A 21,776-nucleotide genomic window follows, 5' to 3' on the forward strand; every position below is an offset into this window, starting at 1 on the left:
AGTTGTCAAAGTCAGATGAACACCAACATGGTCACTTCTACATCCTGGCAGAGCTATGGAGAACCAGTCTAGAGCCCAGTTCTCAGGGACCCAAGTTCTGTTGGTAACTCAAAAGTGGATCTTCTCTGCAAATTGCTTTCAGGAGCTTTTCATTCCAGGAATACCAGGCTAACAGGCAGACCTCAAACTACTAAGAAAAGCAAAATGAACCAAAAAAGGCCTTATTTTGAGGGGCTGCCTTTGCAGTTCTGCCATGAGCTAACTGGGAGTACACTGCCTGCCCTAGAGGAGTCTTCACCTGCCAGGACCCAAAGCCACATGAGCAGGAAGCTGGCATAGTTAGTACCCTGTAATGGGATGCCAAGAACCCAGGTGGTACCCAGACTAACCACGTGCCCCATGAAGGCACAGGTAGGAAGTCATACTCTGACCCTAACAAGTGACCAGAACCCACTTCCTTCTCTGAGATGAGCTGCCCTCTACTGGAGAATGGGAGTGAACTGAGAGTTGCTGTCCAATCTGTCTAGAAGGAAAGAAGTAAGCCTGTGGCTACAGGGAGACGCCCAGGCAAGTTCTGGGCTACTGTGGACATAGCTCTCTACTGTGAATGCAGATCTCTACTGTGAACACTGATCTCTTCTCCTGTGGACATGGATCTCTACTGTAGACATAGATTTCTACTGTGGGCATGGATCTGTTTCTGCTGTGGACATGGATCTCTCTCTTTACTGTGGACATAGATCTTTCTCTACCGTGAACATGGATCTCTCTCTGCTGTGGACATGAGTCTCTGCTGTGGACATGGATCTCTCTCTACTATGGACATGGATCTCTCTCTACTGTGGACATAGATCTTTCTCTACCATGAACATGGATCTCTCTCTGCTGTGGACATGAGTCTCTCCCTGCTGAGGACGTGGATCTCTCTCTACTATGGACATAGATCTCTCTCTACTGTGGACATGGATCTCTACTGTGGACATGAGTCTCTCTCTACTGTGGACATGAGTCTCTCTCTACTGTGGACATGAGTCTTTCTCTACTGTGGACATGAGTCTCTCTCTACTGTGGACATGGATCTCTCTCTACTGTGGACGTGGATCTCTCTCTACTGTGGACATGAGTCTCTCTCTGCTGTGGACATGGATCTCTCTCTACTGTGGACATGAGTCTCTCTCTACTGTGGACATGGATCTCTCTCTACTGTGGACATGGATCTCTCTCTGCTGTGGACGTGGATCTCTCTGCTATGGACGTGGATCTCTCTCTGCTGTGGACGTGGATTTCTCTCCATGTCATTCTCAGCTATGAACCTTGAGGAACTCACTGACTCAGTTCCTGACCTCAGCAGAGAGCATAAAGCTTTGCCTCACAAAACTGCCCAAGGAATGAATATGCTGTCACCAGAATCCGGCAGAGAACGATTTGAAGACGTTAGAGGAAAATCCTTTTTAATGTCCAGATAATTTAACCTTTTTGAATAAGATGCAGAGGAAGAAAGGTGTTTGCTTCAGCAGCACATACACTAAACGGAATGATACAGGGAAGATGAGTGTGGACCCTGTGTCAGAACAGCATGCAAAGTCATGAAGCACTTCATTTTCTTAAATGGAAAAGTTTTTTTAAGAATGAAAGAAGTGGGAGGAGTTGGAGGAGGGAAAACTGTAATCAGACAGAACATAGTGTATGAAAAAAATCTATTTTTAATTAAAAAAATTTTAAAGACACAAACTATAGTGGAAGGAGTTGATTTGATTAAAATCGAAAGCTGTTAGGTGAAAATGATCAATGACAAAGCGTTGTGAGTAGTCCCAGGTCGGGGAAGGTCCCATGGGACGTTGCTGAACAGGACACTGTAAAGGAGTCCTGTAACTCAGGCACGGCAAGGCTGCCAACCTAAATAACAAATGGATGGTCTCTGAGGACTGAACTGACCCAGAAGGCACACACAGGGGAAATTTAGGAGGACGTATCCACAGAGCAATGGAAGACAATGGTGTGCAAGGGGACTTGTAAAGGGTCATATAAAGCAGTCACCCTCAGTTGCATGGGTCACTTACAGGTGATGCCAGTCCCCCCAGACAGGCAGCTGCTGGACATCTGACCTTTCTGGCCTTACGGAAGCATTTTCTCTGCCAGGCTGTAGTGGTCTCTGCAGGCCTCTGGCCTTGTTCCCAGTCACTGTTCTTACCGCCAGGTGTATCTAGGCAAGATCACAGCTTCCTGAGTTTGTTTCTTTGGGTATTTTCTTATTAAAGTTTTACATATATGACTCCACTTGAATTCTGGTAAATGTTCACAGGATAAATAACTAAATGAAGACTCTGAAAACAACAAGAAACTCACAGGAGAAGAAACAGCAAGAGTCCTCTGCCCCTCCCCCCCAAATCAACTCACAAATGCACAAAATGTTCAATGTTCACCATCATTACTTAGTAGAGAGTCAATGAAAGCAAGATTCTATTTCTCAGTTAGCACTTCACAAAACTATTAATGTCTGGCCACATGTGGGTGCTAGGACGATGTGGAGCATCAAGAACCCATAGACGTGGAGAATATAAACAGGCTCGATTGCTTTGGACTTGTGAATCTCTCTGTCTTGAGTACGCCACAGGAAAATCTTGAGCAACTGTATCAGAGAAAGGTATTGACAGGTACTAGAGGAATTGTTGGGGCACCTTCAAACTGGAAAGCAGCTGAAGTGGCCAATGCGTTGGTCAGCAAACTCTGACACAAAGGCCATGAGCCTGGACATCTGTCACTCCAGGATCCCCAGCAGATGCCCAGATTGGAGGATGCAGGTCCTTACATCCAGTGCTATACTGTTTGCATGTAGTTGTGTATTTCTACCTATAGACTGAGTCATCTCTGGATTATTTACGATATCTAATGCATTGCAAATGCTGTGAGAGTACCTCATACTACATTTTCCAGGAGATAATGGCAAGGAAAGAAATTCTGTGATCATCACAGATGGCTTTCCTCCCAGAATTTCTTAGTCTTGATTAAGTCCTCAAATGTGGAACTCACAGGCACAGGGGAACAAGTGTGCTCAAGTATTGAGGGTCCTATGAGCACCACTGCAATTACTCATGTCCACCATTAGGCAGAGAAAATTGCCATAGAGAAAACAAAAAAGATCTCTTGTCAGGCATCTTCATTAGAGTGACATCATCTTTAAACCCTAGGTGGCAATCCCTAACACACTGCTATGATGCCCGGGGAAAACAGGGCAACCTGAAAGTCCACCTACTTCCTTAAGATCTTTTAGATGGCTATCTGTGGTGATATTGTGTTCCTCAAAATACTGTGCACCCTAATAAACTTATTTGGGGTCAGAGAACAGAACAGCTACTAGATATAGAGGCCAGAAAATGGTGGCACACATGCCTTTAATCCTAGCATTCCAAAGGCAGAGATCCATCTGGATCTCTGTGAGTTCAAAGACACACTGGAAACAACCAGGCATGGTGACACACGCCTTTAATCCCAGGAAGTGATGGCAGAAAGCAGAAAGGTAATAAGGCGTGAGGACCAGGAACTAGGGCCTGGTTAAGCTTTTAACAGCAGTTCAGCTGAGATCCATTCAGATGAGGACATAGAGGCTTTCAGTTTGAGTAAATAAGATCAGCTGAGGAACTGGTGAAGTGAGGTTAGCTGTAGCTGGTTCTGTTTCTCTGATCTTTCAGCGTTCACCCCAATACCTGGCTCCGGGTTTGTTTTTATTAATAAGACTTTTTAAGATTCATGTTACAGCTATCAAAAATGCTTCACTGTGGGAGCAGACAATGTGGGCTCCAAGCAGATTAGCAGATTGGCATGTCCCTGAGAGGGAAGACAATGGTACTGATGAGAAAGAAGCCGAGGATGTGCATTGCTATCCAGGGGCATCTGTAAACTTCCCAGCTCTGGAGAAACTGCTGCCTCCTAGCTGGGGAAATGTGAGCTTTGTGTTCACCAATGAGGACCTCACTGACCTCAGGGATATGCTGCTGAACAGTAAAGTGCAGGCTGCTGCCCATGCTGGTGCCATCACCCCGTGTGAGGTCACTGTGCCAGCCCAGAACACTGACTGGTCTGGGTGGAAGAAGAAGACTTTCTTCCAAGCCTTTAGACATCTCCTCTAAAATCTCCAGGGCCACCGCTGAACTTCTGGGTGCTGTGAGCTGGTAAAGAAAGACAAAGTGAGAGCCAGCAAAGCCACACTGAGGCACATACTGAGCATCTCCCCTTCTTTGGGCTGATCATCCAGCAGGTGTTAAACAGTGACAGCATCTACAGCCTGGAAGTGCGTGACATCACAGAGCAGACTCTGCACTCTGGATTCCTGGAGGGTGTCTGAAATGCTGCCAATGTTTGTCTGCATGTTGGTTACCTGACTATCATGACACACCCTATCATCAGTGGGTACAAGCAGGTCCTGGCTTTGTCTGTGGAGACTGAGGACACCTCCTCACTTGCTGAAAAGGTCAAGGCCTTCATGGCTGATGCATTTGCACCACCACTGCTGTTCCCATAGCTCCTGAAGCCCCAGTCAAGATTGAAGGCAATGGAGAGGGGTCAGATGAGGACGTGCAATTTGGTCTCTGAGTAATCCCCTCAAAGCAAACAACTCAGCCAGTTCAACTGGAGAGACATGGGAATAATAGCTTACTTCTCAGGAGAAGAGGAAGGGAGGAGCCATGGCTGTGTTCTAATAAAGCTTCACTTTTAAAAATAGTATAATAACATATATTGAAAATGTTACAGGACAATGGATGAATATGAAGCACATATTTTAGAGCTAAAGGAGTCAAAGACAAGAAGACACAGACCATTGAGTTCATCTACAGAAACCCCCAAGCTGTGCAAGCTAGGCTGCATTGCTCTGGAGTATCACAATAAAAACATGAACACAAACATCAGGATCTTCCCTCTCTTAGCAGCATACAGAGAGATACACTATCGAGAACAGCAGAAAGCCTTCTGAACCACTGGCCTCTGTTTGATTTGCTGGTCTGGGACTTGGTACCCAGGATGCTCCATGGAACACTGTTCACCAAACTGCCTATCTGTGCCATGTACAGTGTGCACATTCCTAGATATAGACCAATTTTCACACATGAAACTTGTATAAAAATGCAAGACCTTCGACCACTAATTTTCACATGTTCTCTTGCACCCCTGAGAGGTGTTTGAGGACCAGGAAAGCCAGAAAAGAGATATGGAGCTGTGCCTAAGGGGAAGGAGTGGCCTGAGGTCATTCTTCAGGGAAGGAAGTGGAAGCTTTTAGCTCGCAGCTTTGATATCAGAGGGAAGCTATGGTTATGCTTTAGTCTGATGTATCAGTTAGTGGCAGCCACGTAAGCCTCCTTGGACTCCTCTGACGCCAGTCTGGGGGTTTTAAAGAGTTGTTTCCCTAGTTACAAAGGCTGGATCTTCCCAATATTAGGAATGACTCACAGAAGATGCTACATGTGTGCACAGGCATTTCTACAAATGTTGAACATGTGCATGTTCATGTTTCTGCAAGCATAGCTACATGCATACAGCATTCCCAACAGGCCTGATGTTTATCTACAAGACTGCAGTGTTTGACATTCTTTAGAAGAACCCAGGACAGGTCCCAACCTTTGTTGCAGCATTTCTGCATCCCAGATTGCTTCCTCATGATGTTATCAGAGATATGAAATAAGTTTTCACAGAAAATGAGTCATTGATAAGTGATCAGCCCCTAGTGACAACCTGGAAACCACAGAAGGTTCAAAAAATAGCAAATGATTAAATACAACAATCCCAGACACACAATGAAATGTCTTACGGTCATTAAAATTCTATTTAGGGAGGCTGGTAATTACATGGGGAGAGCAGTAATCACCAAAGGGGAAGAGGCTACAGAATGGAAATTACAGGCTGATTCCAGCAGCAGTGAAGCCTGACATGGGAAAATGGGATGGAAGGAAAATGGTAAAGAAGCCATCGTTAGGGGCAAGAATGAAATATGGATGATTCTCTTGAATGCAGATAAGTGGGTCATTTTTTTTTCCTGTGTGATGAAGGGAAAAAATGTGACTTTGAGCTCCAGAGACTGGAGAGTCAATAGGGACATGGGCACAGAGAGGACAAGCCTGGGAAGTCACCGGGTGTGAACACCTTTGGATAGCTGGCCCCTTCAATGCCTAGAAATAGCACAGAAGCCCCTGGTCTGTGCCTTCCCACTGACCACTTCTACAGTAATCTGTTCTGCAGTCTGAAGGAATGTGTTTCACGCTGACAAATTCAGGCTCTTTTCTGCAAGAAATATGACTGCTTTCTTCTCTTCTTCAAATGCTTTCTGAGTCAATGATTCACCTACAACTGAGTCTATTATGAACAGAAGGAATTGTCAGAGCCATTACTATGTGTGAAGCTATGATGCTGGGCCGAGGATTGCCCAACTTCTCTAGCTCCCTGAGGGAAACCTTTCTTGTGCTCCTGAGATAAGGGATGAGGCAGAGAAATAATTGCATGTTGAGGTCACCCAGGAAGCAAATTCCAATCCAAAACTTGACCTTCTGAGGATTGGGCACTCTGGTCTCACCACAGCATCCCTCCTGGACTACTTACTTTCTTGCCTGAATTCACACTGTCACTTGTCCTAGCACCAAGGCCACAGAAGACAGACAAGCTGCTGCCACCACCCACCCATCAGAGAAGAGCAGTTGTTTGCAGATTGTGAATAAATAATCATAAATGGACTCATCAGATCTCCTAAGTGGCTCTCCACCTGCCTTGTCAGTACTTTTGCTTCTGGTAAAGCCGAATCCCACTCTGCTTCCAGAGACATTTGCCAAAGCCTGGCCAGTTGGTATTGTATTTGTAGGTGGAGTTTTCCCATCCCGGAAGCCACTCTCAAATAACTGACACAGAGACTCAATATTATTTGTAATGCTTGGCCAATAGTTCAGGCTTGTTACTAGCTAACTCTTACATTTTAAATTAACCCATATTTCTTATCCACACTCTGCAACATGGTACCTTTTTTTTTTCAGCATGGCATGTTTATTTCCTGTTTCCTCTGCATCTGGCTTGAGATTCCTCAGACTCTACCCTCCTTCTTCCCATTGTCCTCCTAGTCTGGCTTCCCTGCCCGGTCTCTTCCTGTTCAGCTATTGGCCAGTCAGCTTCTTTATTAAACCAACCACAGCAACATATATTCACACAGTGTAAAGGAATATTCCACAGTATTTGTCACCATGAGTGGGTTAGAGTGGAGAACCTGGCCCAAGGAGAGCAATTTAAGTATTTAAGAAATATACTGTGGCTCTTCCCATCTAGAGAAGAAGAAGAAAGACAGTAGATAAGCTAGAGCCAGTGCAGCCATCTCATCAGACATGAGGTCTGAGAATGGAGTTAACACCGAGGAAGCAGAGGAGGGGAGAGGAGAAAAGAACAAGCCATGGAAATAGCGATCATTTTCCACCCATGTGGGTTTAGGTAGGATGTTCTCTGCTGAAAATGCCTCAAGTTCTCAGCATCTGTTAATGTCTAAACACTACCAAGACCCCTCTGATGTTCCCATCACTGAGGAAGTCAGGGCAGGAACTCAAGACTGGAACCTGGAGGCAGGAACTGAAGCAGAGGCCATGGAAGAACACTAATCACTGGCTTATTCCTCATGGCTTGCTCAGTTTGTTTTCTTATACAACTCAGGACCACATGCTCAGGGGTGGTACCATCCACAATGGGCTGTATCTTAGCCAGTGTTTTATTATTGTGAAGAGACACCATGACCAAGGCAACTCTTATGAAAGAAAACATTTAATTGGGGACTTGCTTACAGTTTCAGAGGTTTAGTCCATTATCCTCATGACAGACAGCAGGCAGGCAGTCATGGCACTGGTGCAGTAGCTGAGAGCTACATTCTGATCTGTAGGCCAAAAGAGACTCTAGGCTTGGCATGGGATTTTGAACATTCAAAACTTAGCCCCAGTGACACACTTCCTCCAACAAGGCCACACCTCCTAATCCTTTCAAATAGTGTCATTCCCTGGTGACTAAGTCTTAAATATGTGAGTCTTTGGGGTCTTTTCTTATTCAAATCACCATAGACTGGGTCCTCCCACATCATTCATTAATCAAGAAAATGTCACACAGGCTTGCTCACAGGTCTGTCTTATGGAGGCATTATCTCAAACAAGGTGCCCTTTTTACAGATGAATCTAGCTTTGTGTCAAGTCGACAAAAACTATCCAGTACACGTCATGATTCTGGATGTCCAAGGTCAATGGGCTACCTGTGGTGATGTCTTCATGAAGGTAGCATCCCTGTTTTAGTCAGGGTCTCTAGAAGGGTAGAACTGATAGAATGAATATATGGAATTTATTAGAATGGCTTACAGACTGTGGACCAACTATTCCAACAATGACTGTCTACCAATGGAAGGTCCAAGAATCCAGTAATTGTTCAGTTCATGAGGCTGGGTGTCTCAGCTGGTCTTCAGTATAGGAAGGAAGCCCAAAGAGGGAGGCTATAATACCAGTGAAGGAATGGACTTGCCAGAGAGAGTGAGAGCAAGCAGGCAGAGCAGAAGCTTCCTTCTTCTCTGTGTCCTTTATATAGGCTGCCAGCAGAAGGTGTGGCCCAGAATAAAGGTGGATCTTCACACCTCAAAATATCCAGATTAAAGGTGGGTCTTCCCACTTCAAATGATTTAATTATGAAAAATTCCTCACAGGTGTGCCCAGCTGCTTGGGTTTTAGTTAATTCTAGGTATAGTCAAGTTGAAAACCAAGAACAACCATCACAGCCCCAAAGGACAGGGCATGGCATTTTATGAGACAGAGTATGTGTATACTATCTGGGCTTTCTCTTTATAAAGCTGTCAATCATGGGGCTGCCCCAAGATGACTTTATCTAATTTCCATCAATTCCAAAGACAACCTCTAACACAATAGTTGGATTTTTGTGTCTACCTTCCTAATGTCTCATCATGGAGCTAAAACTCCAACCTGATTTTCAGAGAGTACAGATTATATGCAAAGCGTACCAGCCAGGTAGAAAGAGAATTTTTAAAAAGCGGGTGACAAAGTGCTTAACCAGGATGAATGAGAATGCATTTTGCTGAGAGGGAGACAAGGCTGGGGACAGAGAAATAGGAACAGAAATCCGTGTTTTGGATGTGTACACAGGGCCTGGCTGGGGAATCAGCATGGGCCCAGTCTTCCCAGGAGGGGTTGGGAGAGGAGACAGCATCCCCCAATGCTTCACTGAAGCCAACTTCAGCTCCTGAGTGGCCCATAGACCTGGATAAGAGAAAATTTCTGAGATATTTTAAATTTGATTACAAGGGTGGTAGAGATGAAGGTGAGGAGATACAGAGTTGTCCTGAGTACCAAGAGAACAAAAGACCACCTGAGATTGCTGAACGTGATCATTTTCTCAAACAATAACTAAAACTAGGACTCAACTCCAAGCAGCCCTAATTCAGCAGGCACTTCCCTGCCAACCTTCTTCCCCCAACCCACATCACAGAGTGTGCATGCCCCCAGCCCCCTCTTCTTCTCCCAATGCAGGAGAAACACAAGGTCTTCCCTCCAATAGCTCTAGATGTAATGGGCCCTTTCCAGCCTTCCATCTCTTTGGCCTTGCTGCTGGACTTAGCCAGAACTTGACCCAGTACCCAGCTCTTTTCTTGTAGACATTAGTAACAGCTCAGTCCTTGCTTCACGGATCTCGAGATTTTGTGGTTAGCAACCCTGGACAGGGTTTCAGGCTGAGATTCCAGAAGGAAAGCACCAGATGAGGTGTGTTACGCTCAACTGCCTGCTGTTCTTAGACGATGCCACAACACACAAGGGTTTGTAGAGGTGAAGATTTGTGGTGGCTGTGGGAGGGGCACACACCTGGCTCCACCTGGACCCTTTGGGGCAAGGGGAGGATGGGGCAGAGAGGCGTGGAAGGAAGGCTGGCACCGTCGCTGAGGACGTGGGAGGTGAGAACGGCAGCTGCCTCCAGCTCTTGAGACTGATTCCCTGGAGAGTCCCGCTCAGAACCAGCTCCAAGTCCAACTCAGGCACCAACTCAAAGGTCACCATCTGTCCCAGCTTCTTTTTCTGTTGTTGGAGGAAAATACCCTGACAAAAGCCACTTGAGGACAGAAGGGCTTATTTGGGCTCACAGTTCCAAAAGATGATACAGTTTACCATGGTGGTAAAGACATGAGAGCAAATAGGAAAAGCAAATAGGAAGATGGGGTCACATGACATCCACACTCAGGAAGCAAAGCGTGAACAGGAAGTGGGGCCAGGAGACAAGGCCTCAAAGTCTGCCCCCAGTGACCTAGTGAAGCCCCACCTCCTAAAGGTTTCATAATTTTCCCAAACAGACCCAACAGGGACCAACTGTACAAACGCATGGGCCTGTGGGGGACATTTCATATTCAAACACACTATCCTCCTGAAGACCCGGCCATGGCACAGCCACGTGTCTGACACTGAAGAGGAGGGGACACCTAAGCATGTGTCTGAGGAAGATGAGTAGTTGGTAACTGTGACATCTCATGGGGAGACAAGTAAGTTTAACTGCTCTCCTGTGTCCTTGTTCCCTGACTTGTAAGCTCCTGCCCACCCACCACTCCTCTCCCAGCCCCCTGATTCTGAGCCCCTCGAGGCCACCATTCTTATTCAATAATGAAACCCCAGTTGCTCCCATGAGGTCTGGCACATGAATGGAATTCAGTAAATTTTTTTTGTTTCATTGAATATGGGCCATCCATCAAAAATAACACAGATCACAACCATGAATGTTTTCTTAATGTGTCTCTGCATTCATTTTAAAGTCCAGGGTGAGCTGAGTGACAAATTACAGAGATTTTTCACAAATGCCTTTCAAGTCACACAGCCAAATCAGTTCAGCAAATTACATGTAATCATCAAGGAAATCAATAAGAATTGCAAGTGCATTAAAGAGTTTAGCAGATTCATTATGCATTTAGCACATTCAGTCCAATCTGCAGGAAGTGCAGAGAAAAACAGGCTTTAGCATGTAAACACTGCCTCTAATTGACTGCAGTGTCCTTGGCCTTGGCTGTGGCTACACAGCTTTCAGAGAGAAGGCAGGTCTAGAGATTGGGCCACCTCCCAACAGCAGGGACCAGACCATCAGGGAAGTCCTGAGGCAAAGAGGGTATCCCCTTCCTTGGCTCCTTAGCTGTCTTGTGTGCTCTGTAAAGAATTATGAACTTGTCCATTCAGTAAGCATCAACGGAACACCTGTGCTGCACCAAGTCATGTGCCAGATGCTAGGGCATGACCAAAGCAGAACAGGACGCACAGCCTTGTTACAGGAATTCTGTCACCGGTCTGCGGGCCAATTGAGAGGAGCATTTTGGTCCAAGAGATGAGGTTTTCATTGGGGATGGATGTAACCAAGGAAGAGGCAGGCTTTTTGGAGCAAGGAGCAAGCAACTGAGCTTGTGACTCAGTTCAGGCTCCCCATTTGTCCTTTAATATTTGTGCATGAATTTTGCTAGATAATAAATGGTAAAAAAAAAAAATCTTATATCACAGCCTAGTGGGGCCACAGACCCAGGACAGTACAGCTCATCTCAAGTGGAGGCTCTAGACTGCTCTGTCAGAGGGAGTGTTGCTGGAAGTTTTGAGGATTCCCTTTGTGGTCACTACATGCTGTCAGGAAATTAGTCTCCACTTGGGGTTCTTAGTTTCATTAATAAAAGATTTAAGCTATTGGTTCATAGTTCATGTGTTTCCACTAGTTTGGCTATTTGACCCTGTGCTTTTTCCAGTCATGGTCTCAACAATTCCCGCTCATAGAATCCCTCCTCTTTCTGGCTGATTGGACTCTTGGAGCTCCACCTGGAGGAGATGGGAATGGGGGGTAGGCTGGGGGGAGTGTGGGTGGAGGGGGCTGGAGGAGGGAGGACAGGAGAATCCGTGGCTGATATGTAAAATTAAATTAAATTATAAAATAAATTTTAAAAAAAGATTTAAGAATAAACTCAAAAGGAATCTTAAGTGCAACTTGATGAGAATTTAGAAGAAAAGCTCCAGGGCATACAAGCTGGAAATCTCAGAAGCTTCCCAGAGGAGGAAGGTGGAGAAAAGGCCGTTCTGTTTGAATCAGGCCAGCATGGAAGTCAACCACCTGGGTGGGGAGAGGAGCTGACAGAAAAGTGAAGTCCAAAGTGATGGAGATTACGCAGGAAAGGAGACAAAGGAGACAGAAGGAAGAAAAGGAAAAGCCGACTATTCTGAGGAGTTCAGAGAACCAGGCAGACTGAGGACACTGTACGGCTATTCTATAAGCAACGCACTCAGGGCGGGAATTCTGGGAAGGGTTATCTTACTCAAGGGATAATTATTCCACCTATTTCTTTAGCACAGATTAATGTGCTCCTGCATTCCTGAGGGGTGGTCCCTTGGCCAACTGGGTTAACTCTCAAGTGAGAGACAATGGCATGTCTCTATCTAGAAGCAGGTTTTATTCTTTTTATTTTTTTATTTTTTTATATATTTTTATTTTATAATTAACTTGATTTTACATATCAGCCACAGATTGCCCCATGCTCCCTCCTCCCACCCCCCAGCCCTCCCCCCAATTGCCCCCCATTCCCACCTCCTCCAAAGCAAGGTCTCCCCTGCCTGGTAGACTCAGGCAAGGCAAGTCCAGTCTCCTCTTCCTTACACCAAGGCTGAGCAAAGTGTCCCAGCATAGGCCCCAGGCTCCAAAAAGCCAGCCCATGCACGAAGGACAGGTCCCAGCTCTACTGCCTGGGGGCCTCCAAACAGTTCAAGCTAATCAACTGTCTCACTTATCCAGAGGGCCTAGTCCAGTTCCATGGGGGCTCCTCAGCCATTGGTTCACAGTTCATGTTTTTCCACTAGTTTGGCTATTTGTCCCTGTGCTTTTTCCAATCATGGTCTCAATATCTCTCGCTCATACAATCCCTCCTCTCTCTCCGATTGGACTTCCAGAGCTCCACCTGGGGCTTGGCCATGGATCTCTGTATCTGCTTCCATCAGACATTGGATGAGAGTTCTATCATGACAGCCAGGGTGTTTGGCCATTTGATCACAAGAGCAGATCAGCTCAGGCACTCTCTTGACCATTGCCAGTAGTCTACAGTGGATGTATCTTTGTGGATTGCTGGGGATCTCTCTAGCACTCTGCTTCTTCCTATTCCCATAGGGTCTCATTCATCATGGTATCTCCCTCCCTGTTCTCTCACTCTGCTCCTGATCCAGCTGGTACCTCCCGCTCCCCTAAGCTCTCTTTCCCCCAACCCTTGCCCTCCATTACCCACCCCCCCACACACACACCCAGTTTGCTCATGTAGATCTCATCCATTTCTCTGTCATTGGGCAATCCCTGTGTCTTTCTCAGGGTCCTCTTTACTAGGTAGCCTCCCTGGAGTTGTGAGTTGTAGTCTGGTTATCCTTTGCTTTACATCTAGTATCCATTTAGGAGTGAGTACATACCATGTTTGTCTTTCTGAATCTGGGTTACTTCACTCAGAATGACTTTTTCTAGTTCCAGCCATTTGCCTGCAAACCTCATGATGTCACTGTTTTTCTCTGCTTAGTAGTACTCCCTTGTATATAAGCACCACATTTTCTTTATCCATTCTTTGGAACTGAAGACCCTGACATTAATCCGCACACCTATGAACATATGATTTTCGACAAAGAAGCCAAAACTGTACAGTGGAAAAAAGAAAGCATCTTCAACAAATGGTGCTGGCATAACTGGATGTCAACATGTAGAAGACTGCAAATAGATCCATATCTGTCACCATGCATAAAACTTAAGTCTAAGTGGATCAAAGGCCTCAACATAGATCCAGTTACTCTGAACCTGAAAGAAGAGAAAGTAGGAAGTAGTCTTGAATGCATTGGCACAGAAGACCACTTCCTAAATATAGCACCAGTAGCACAGACTCTGAGAGAAACAATTAATAAATGGGACCTCTTGAAACTAAGAAGCTTTTGTAGAGCAAAGGACACAGTCAATAAGACAAAACAACAGCCTACAGAATGGGAAAAGATCTTGACCAACCCCACATCTGACAGAGGGCTGTCATATAAAGAACTCAAGAAACTAGACATCAAAATTCCCAACAGTCCAATTAAAAAATGGGCTATGGAGCTAAACAGAGAATTCTCAACTGAGGAAGCTCAGATGGCTGAAAGACATTTAAAGAATTGCTCAACGTCCTTAATCATCAGGGAAATGCAAATCAAAATGACTCTGAGATACCATCTTACACCCGTCAGAATGGCTAAGACCAAAAACACTGAAGACAGCTTATGTTAGAGAGGATGTGGAGCAAGGGGAACTCTCCTCCACTGTTGGTGGGAATGCAAGCTTGTACAGCCACTTTGGAAATCAATATGGCGCTTTCTTAGAAAATTGGGAATCAACCTCCCTCAAGACCCAGCTATACCACTCTTGGGCATATACCCAAGGAATGCTCAATCATACTACAAGAACACATGCTCAACTATGTTCATAGTAGCATTATTTGTAATAGTAAGAAGCAGGTTTTATTCTTTTGGCTGGCAGACAACAATGTTCCCTTAATGGACCTTTGATGTTATTGCAATAGGAAAGAAAGAGGACATTGGTGCAAGGCCCCAAGGAATGATAAAGAGTTGGTAAGAATGACATCTCGCAGGGACATGCACAGGACACAGATAACATCTGAGCATCTGGCTCAGTCAGTAGGTGAGCCTCCTGCAGACCCACTTGGACCTCTGCTTCATACGCAGGTGACACAGGAGGGGAATGAAGGTGCTGGAGGCAAGATATGTCCCCTGGCCCACATCCCTTGTGAATCTCCCTCTGCCTCAGGCCTCCCAGTCTCCTCTGGCTACATCTTTCCATCTCCAAATTTTCAATTGGACTGATAAGTGCCATCAATTTGGGAAGTCAGTTTTGGAAAATCAGTAAGACTACCTTCTATTGAGTTAGCACAGATAATGTCAGGCAAAGACTGATTCACAGCCATTGGGAGACTGTAGCACAGCAATCTTCCCTCTTCATGTATATTCCCACAGCAGACATAGCTAATCAAACCATTCTTCCCTACTGATGCACAGAAATCTGCCCTTCTTTTGTACGGTTCCCATGACAGACATAGCTAATTGAGCCCAGCATTCTTCCCTACTGATTTCTTAACAAGCTCTCCAGGCAGCCAATTAAAAAGCACAAGCCACTCAGGGAGAAGCCAAAGCACCTAATGATGCTGGCTGCTGCAGGGGTCAAACAGTAATAAGGGGAGAAAGACAGCTTCTCGGTCCAAGTACAAGAAGACAAAGGCCCCCAAGCAGCTGCCGAGCATTGAATGTGCAAGGACCTTACCATACTTAACACCCCACACAGGCTTCCATTCGGTGGTGGAGTGGTTTGCAGTCACTCTTTCAGCAACAGAGAACCAACTCAAATTAGCTTGGGCACACACACACACACACACACACACACACAGTCAGGGACACACTAAGCCTTTTTCCCTTGATCTCTCGTCTGTCCAACCTGCTGCCCACCACACTGGTTTCCTTCATGGGCAGAACTTTCCTGTTTCAGAGCAAGCTGGCCACCCACCTGCACCCCACAGCTTAACCAAGGAAAGTGCTTCACAATGAGCCTCTAATGCAGTGGTTTGTTCTCAACATGTGGGTCGCGACTCCAGGGAGTCATATAAGACATCCTGCATGACAGATATTTACATTACAATTCATAACAGTTGCAAAATTATGATTATAAAGTAGCAATGAAATAATTTTATATTTCTGGATCACCACATTATGAGGAAGTGAATTAAAGGATGGCAGCATTAGGAAGGTTGAGAACCACTGCCATAACCCCATGCCTGGGCTTGGCTTATCAAGGCCTCATCTGAGGACTCCTGATCAGATGCCCACTGTGCTGCTAGCAATACACAATGGGGGCAGGGCTCCCTCTGAACATCAAGAGGCAGTGACAGAAGGGGACAACAGCTGGCGTGAGGTCTGACAGTGCTCAGATGAAGTGCACATCCCCTGGACTCCCACCACCTATTTCCCAGAGGAGAAACACAAGGCAGGGCAAGGCAGCCTGTGAGGCGAGGCACGGGTCCAAGGCCTACTGAGATTGGATCGCTGTGTGCTATCTCGTCACTTCCCTCATGAAAAGATAAAGTCCTTCCAGAGCACCTGTGTGGCAGTGTTGGGAGATGAGACCCTCATCCTGAGAGACCAGGGCATGTCTGGAGCGAGTGGGTGATTTCTCCCCAAAGCAGCTATTGGGAAGGCCCTCTAGCTGCCCCACCCCGTCTCAATATTGTGTGTGTGTGTGTTCACATGTGTGTGTGTGTTCACATATGTGTGTATGTGTGCATGCATGTTGCCATAGCATGTGTGTAGAGATTAGAGGACAACTTAAGGTTTGAGGCAAGGTCTCTTATTCACCCCTGTGTAGGACAGGCTAGCTACCAGGGAGCTTCCAGGGATTCTCCTATCTCCACCTCCCATCCTGTGGAAGCATGGTCTGGATTATAGTCATGGCTACTGCTTCCACATTTACCTGGGTTCTGGGGATCTGAACACTGGTTCTCAGACTTGCAGGGTGAACACTCTACCTACTGCTATCTCCCCAGTCCCTCTAGGAGTCTCTCTCTCTCTCTCTCTCTCTCTCTCTCTCTCTCTCTCTCTCTCTCTCTCCACACACACACACACACACATACACACACACAGACTACACCATCTATCCCAGTCCCACATGCCACTTGCCCTTCCCATCATTCTCTGGGCTGGGCCCTGAACCACTTTCTTCTTCTCTTTCTGCTCTTGACTTGGTGTGTGATGCATTAAGTCTGTGCCTTGATGTCCCCCAAATAATGGACTGTAACTGGGGTTATAAACCAGATCAAGCCTTTCCTGTCCTACGCTGCTTTTTGTATTTTAGCAACAGAAATGAAACTGCTGGATATACTTGAATGCCTTACAGGTTTGCAAAAATATCTATAAAAACAATAAAGATAACACTTAAAATTTTTAAATGAAGATATCCTCCATAAATGGAAAAGATGTTTCTAGAAGTCATAAGATTTTTGGGTATAACACAAATTCCTAAATGGTCTTTCAATAAAAAACCTGGGACCAGATATCGGGGTAAATGCTGAAGGATCAGAGAGACAAAGGAACAAGCCACAGCCACCCCCTCTTACCTCACCAACTCCTCAGCCTGAAAACCCTTCTAGTTCCTGTCTCCTCATGTCTTATGTACCTTTCTCTGCCCAGCCATTACTTCCTGGGATCAAAAGCATGTGTGCTTCCCAAGCAAAGGCATGAGATCTCAAGTGCTGGGATTAAAGGTGTGTGATTCCCCAAATACTGGGATTAAAGTTGTGTGCCATTACTGCCCGGCTCTGTTTTCTTTCCTAGACTGAGTCAATCTCATGTAGTCCAGAGTGGCTTTGAACTCACAGAGATCCAGACAGATCTCTGCCACCCAAGTGCTAGGATTAAAGGTGTGTGCCATCACTACCTGGCCTCTATGTTTAACCTAGTGGCTTGTTCTGTTCTCTGATCTTCAGGCAAATTTTATTAGGGTACACACTATATCACCACAGTTGGGTAAAAATCCCAGTAGCAAGCATGACTTACATTCTTATGAGTTGTGGCTATGGAGACTTCAAAGTCTCACAAAGAATAAAGGATATTGCCACTAGTGTTAGTGGGGACTAGACAGTAAGACCCTATTGCTGAAGACCCCACGCGCTTTTAATACAGGACACAGAGAAATCAGGATGGAACAAAACTGGAAGCTCCCTCCTTGAGGGCTTTGCTAGAGAATGCTATACATGTTACCGAGTGGGAACTGTCACCCACAGTCCTGGTCAGCCATGGACCCTTCATTGCGGGGTATAAACATACCAGCAAGATGTGTCTACTTGTACAATAATGGCATGGCTATCACGGGTGCAACCAACCGCTTTCCAATTGCATGCAAGGCTTGTTCCATGGGCGGCAACTCACAATTAGTACCATATACCAGGACTAAACCTGGTAACTGGGGAGGTCATGGGCCCTGTTGGTGAAGCCACCTGCAATTGCTTTGTTAACTGGTGTTTTGTCAAATTGCCTTCTGAACATTTGTGCCTGCACCATAGATAACTGTTGCTGTCAGCCTCAACTGGTCATGGAGAAAAACCTGCTTTTAACAATGGTGATGTACCAAAGAGACTCGTAACCACTGGAAATGGTCCTAAAAATGAGTAACTGATGCTGTCACTATGAATGGAGTCTCTATCATGCTCCCTCTCAGTCTCTGAGAACATTGTGGAAGGGGTGGAATAAATGAAATAAACACTGGAGAAAGAATGTTAAATGCTCTCCAAATTAAAACATTTTCATCCTGAAGGGAGGCTCATGAAGACAGAAAGTAAAGAACTTACATGATTCACAAGGCTCAAACTTCTCCAAATTACATAAGTGGTAAGGACTGCTGGAGAGAGAGACAGAGACAGACAGACAGACAGACAGACAGACAGACACTCTCAGTGCAGAGAGCTCCCAGATTGTAACCCTTTTAAACTGTCACCCAGGTTAGGTGGCCTTTTTTGTTATCCCTGATCTGATCCTGCAACTTCTCACCTATACTTCTGGAAGTAACCACAAAACCCTCACTGGCTTGCCAAGTTAGACGTCGGTACAATCATTTCTTTAGTAGGTCATTGGTGCCAGATCTGGGGTGCACAGATGTCTCTTCCTATCTCCCCAAGAGAAATCACATGACACACTGAACCTGGAGCCTACTGATTCAGCTGGTTGGCTAGAGAGGCCCCAGAGAGCCTCCTTGTTAAAACTCTGAACTTTTTAAGTCTTAGTATATAGAGTAGGCAGTGGGGGGAAAGCTGGAGACTCTAGAATTTGGAGCTGAATATGGTGGGTGGCAGAAGCCAGCAGAAACAAAGAATAAATGCACACCTTAGGAGAGTCAAATCAGCAGCTTGGTTGAGAGAGGCCAAGTCTGTGGGAGGGAGCTCCTATATGCCACTCTTGGGTTTTGAGCACCAGAAGAATGAAAATGAAGATGTAACTGCCCAGGTAGAGTTGAGAAGAAGGGTTTTATCGCAGATAGGAGGGAGAATTCAGCCAGAGGCATCTGGAAGTGTCAGACTGAATTGGGCATGGGAGTTGGGGGTAACAATAGAGGATGAGAGGAGAGAGAGAAGAGGAGCTGAGGACCAAGAAGTCAAGAGTGAGCCAGCCAGGAACCTAGAGAAAGAGGACCAAGAGCATGCCTGACCAAAATGGCTGGATTATATAGAAAAGAGGCGAAGGGAAAGGGAGGGGAGGAGAGGGGAGGGGAGGGGAGGGGAGGGAAGCCCAGCCTCTGAGCTGGAGAGGTTTAGGGTAGGGGTGGGGTGAGAGTGCTGGGAGGACCCACAGGTACTCAGGGAGACTTACCCAGGTATTCTTTGGGCCTGACATTCTAACCTTTTTGTTGATAATAAGGGACATCATCTTTTGGGGTCCAAGAAGGCTGGGGGTGGGGGTCAAAGCCAGAAAGGGAGAGAGGGGTGCAGGTTGGAGGACTTTAGTTATGCTGGGTAGGGACCACCTGGGGCTAGTGAAGTTCAGGCCACTTGGGAGCAGTCTGGGATGCAGGTTCTGAAGCCTGAGGCTGGCACGTTGCAGGCAGTTTTAGAGCAGCTTCCAGTCTGCAGTTGATTGGAAACTGTGTGGACAGATATCAACTAGGGACAGAAGGTAACGTTAAGGAGTTAAGGGGGAAATTTTTATCTTGCATGTACATTTGAAACTTCCAGGCCTGTGGTCCTGGTAGTTGGGGGAGGGGAGGAGTCCTCAAACCAGAGGAAGGAGGAGCCCACCCTCAGGGGGAGACACTAGGGGGGAAGCTTAGGATACTGGTTGACAGAAGAACATATCTGGAGTCCATTTGACTCGTGACTGGTGGATCCAAGTCTCAAAACTCCCTGAAGCTTCCATGAATTTTATTAAGTTTACAAAAAAGATAAAAGGTTTAGAAATATTAGCATTACTACTGCTTGCAATCTGTACTGACATCTATACTGTAGAAAAAGCAATGGACTCATGCTTTTGAGTCATAGCAAAAGCTTGGGGACCCAAAAATGATTCTGGGTTAAAAACATGAACACTTTTCCTGTATATCCTGAAGGCTGAATATATAGATTGTACAGAGATATTTAGAGTCTGATGAGAATCACTTTTAAGTCTGTCAGTGGAAGACAACCAAAGAAAATTTAAAATTTTGAGCTTATTACTATGATAACAGTAGTCAGTGTTTACCAGAGCTAGATTAATAGCTTATCAGAGCTCCATTGATTAATGTTAAAACTCTGAACTTTTGAAGTCTTAATATAACAATAGCATAACAAGAAGGAAAGAAATCTGAAACATTTCTCATTCTGCATTTTTCCATCTAATTATACACCTTAAATTACTTTCTTAGACCCTCACAATTTACATAAACTTCAAACCTTTTCTTTCCATCCAATCATTTGCCATGAGACACAGGTGGCTGATTACTGAGAGCAGTCATTGCAAAGCAAGTTCCTTTAAATAAAGGAATAGTTTAAAAAATTATATTGAAACCTATTTTGTGAGTTTATCTCTTTCATAGTGAAGCCTGTCAGCAAGGGAAATTGTATGAATCTACATGGTTTTGTTTTGTTTTTTTTTTCAAGCTGGAGACCTAATAGTTCCAGAAAAGTAAGGCCTGATTTTTACATATGAAATGAACTGACCAGTCTGTGGAAGCCTTGGGGAAGGAGCTGGGTGCTTGCCGCTGCCAAACTAATACAGCTAGTTAGTTGTCAACACCACCAGAGATCTGAGAAGGATAAACTACAGCAGGAAGTACAATCCAAATGGTCTATGTGTCAATTCAAATGACAGAGACTTCCCACTAGCTGCATGGTTACCCTAGGCTCCCATGGTCTTGACAGCTTTGTTGGGGGGCAGAGATTGTAGGTCTTGGGCTGTCACACAGGACAACATTACATCCTCAGCTGCTACACAGGACAAACAGGGCCTTCAGCTGCCAGACACAGAAGGATTGGCAGAAGATTTCCCTGTGAAAGAAGAACTTGAGAAAACTGACCCACCTTGATGAGGCAGGTAGAGTGGAAAATCCAACAGTGTCCACAGTGTGGGCAGGGTCTTGGCAGCAGGTGAGGCGTGGGGAATGTTTCCCATTGGTTAGCATTACCACATTTCAGGTGGAGTTATCTGTGCCCCACTGTCTTTGGAAACCTTGGGACTGCCTCTCAGAGCTGGTATTTCTGTCTATCACAGGAAGCTTTTTCATTAAACACTTTAAATACCATACTTAGCAGATTTCTGAAGAGTTTGAGGGCCATTATCAAGTATACCTGGTTTTGAGCAAACTTTACTTACTTTTAGTTACCTGCTTTTAGGCTTAACCTTGAAGACACATACAGGAGGCTAAATAAAGTCTGTCCCTGTAAATGAACTACATTTGTGTTTAGCATGACACTGAGCATAGTTTTAAGCACATTAAAGAACTTGGTCATTTGACCACTGACTTGCATGTCTTATTATCCTTAACAGTTTACAACAAGTTAGCAGCTTTCATAAGATTTTTATAAAGATTTTACAGCTTTAACCCTGCTAAGTTTGAGCCTTAAACATTTGAGCTGGAGATTTAAGGGAAGATTCTTTAGTATCAAAATAAAACTTTAAATCTTAAATGTAATCCATAGGGAGACTGGGAGCTTTCCTGATCCTTTTCATAGTGCACCGTTATAGAAT

General features: G+C 45.3%; 1 non-coding gene and 1 pseudogene across 1 annotated transcript; both read left to right on the plus strand.

Moving 5' to 3' along the window:
• LOC102903085 (large ribosomal subunit protein uL10 pseudogene) overlaps nucleotides 1-4,519 on the plus strand; it is a 37,598-nt pseudogene extending 33,079 nt beyond the window's left edge.
• LOC121829888 (U6 spliceosomal RNA) lies at nucleotides 1,502-1,606 on the plus strand. The gene has a single exon (XR_006072944.1). It is a non-coding gene; the product is annotated as a U6 spliceosomal RNA (small nuclear RNA).
• Nucleotides 4,520-21,776: the final 17,257 nt, after the last annotated feature.

Source organism: Peromyscus maniculatus, chromosome 5, assembly GCF_049852395.1.
Source record: "Peromyscus maniculatus bairdii isolate BWxNUB_F1_BW_parent chromosome 5, HU_Pman_BW_mat_3.1, whole genome shotgun sequence".
Lineage (NCBI taxonomy): Eukaryota > Metazoa > Chordata > Mammalia > Rodentia > Cricetidae > Peromyscus > Peromyscus maniculatus.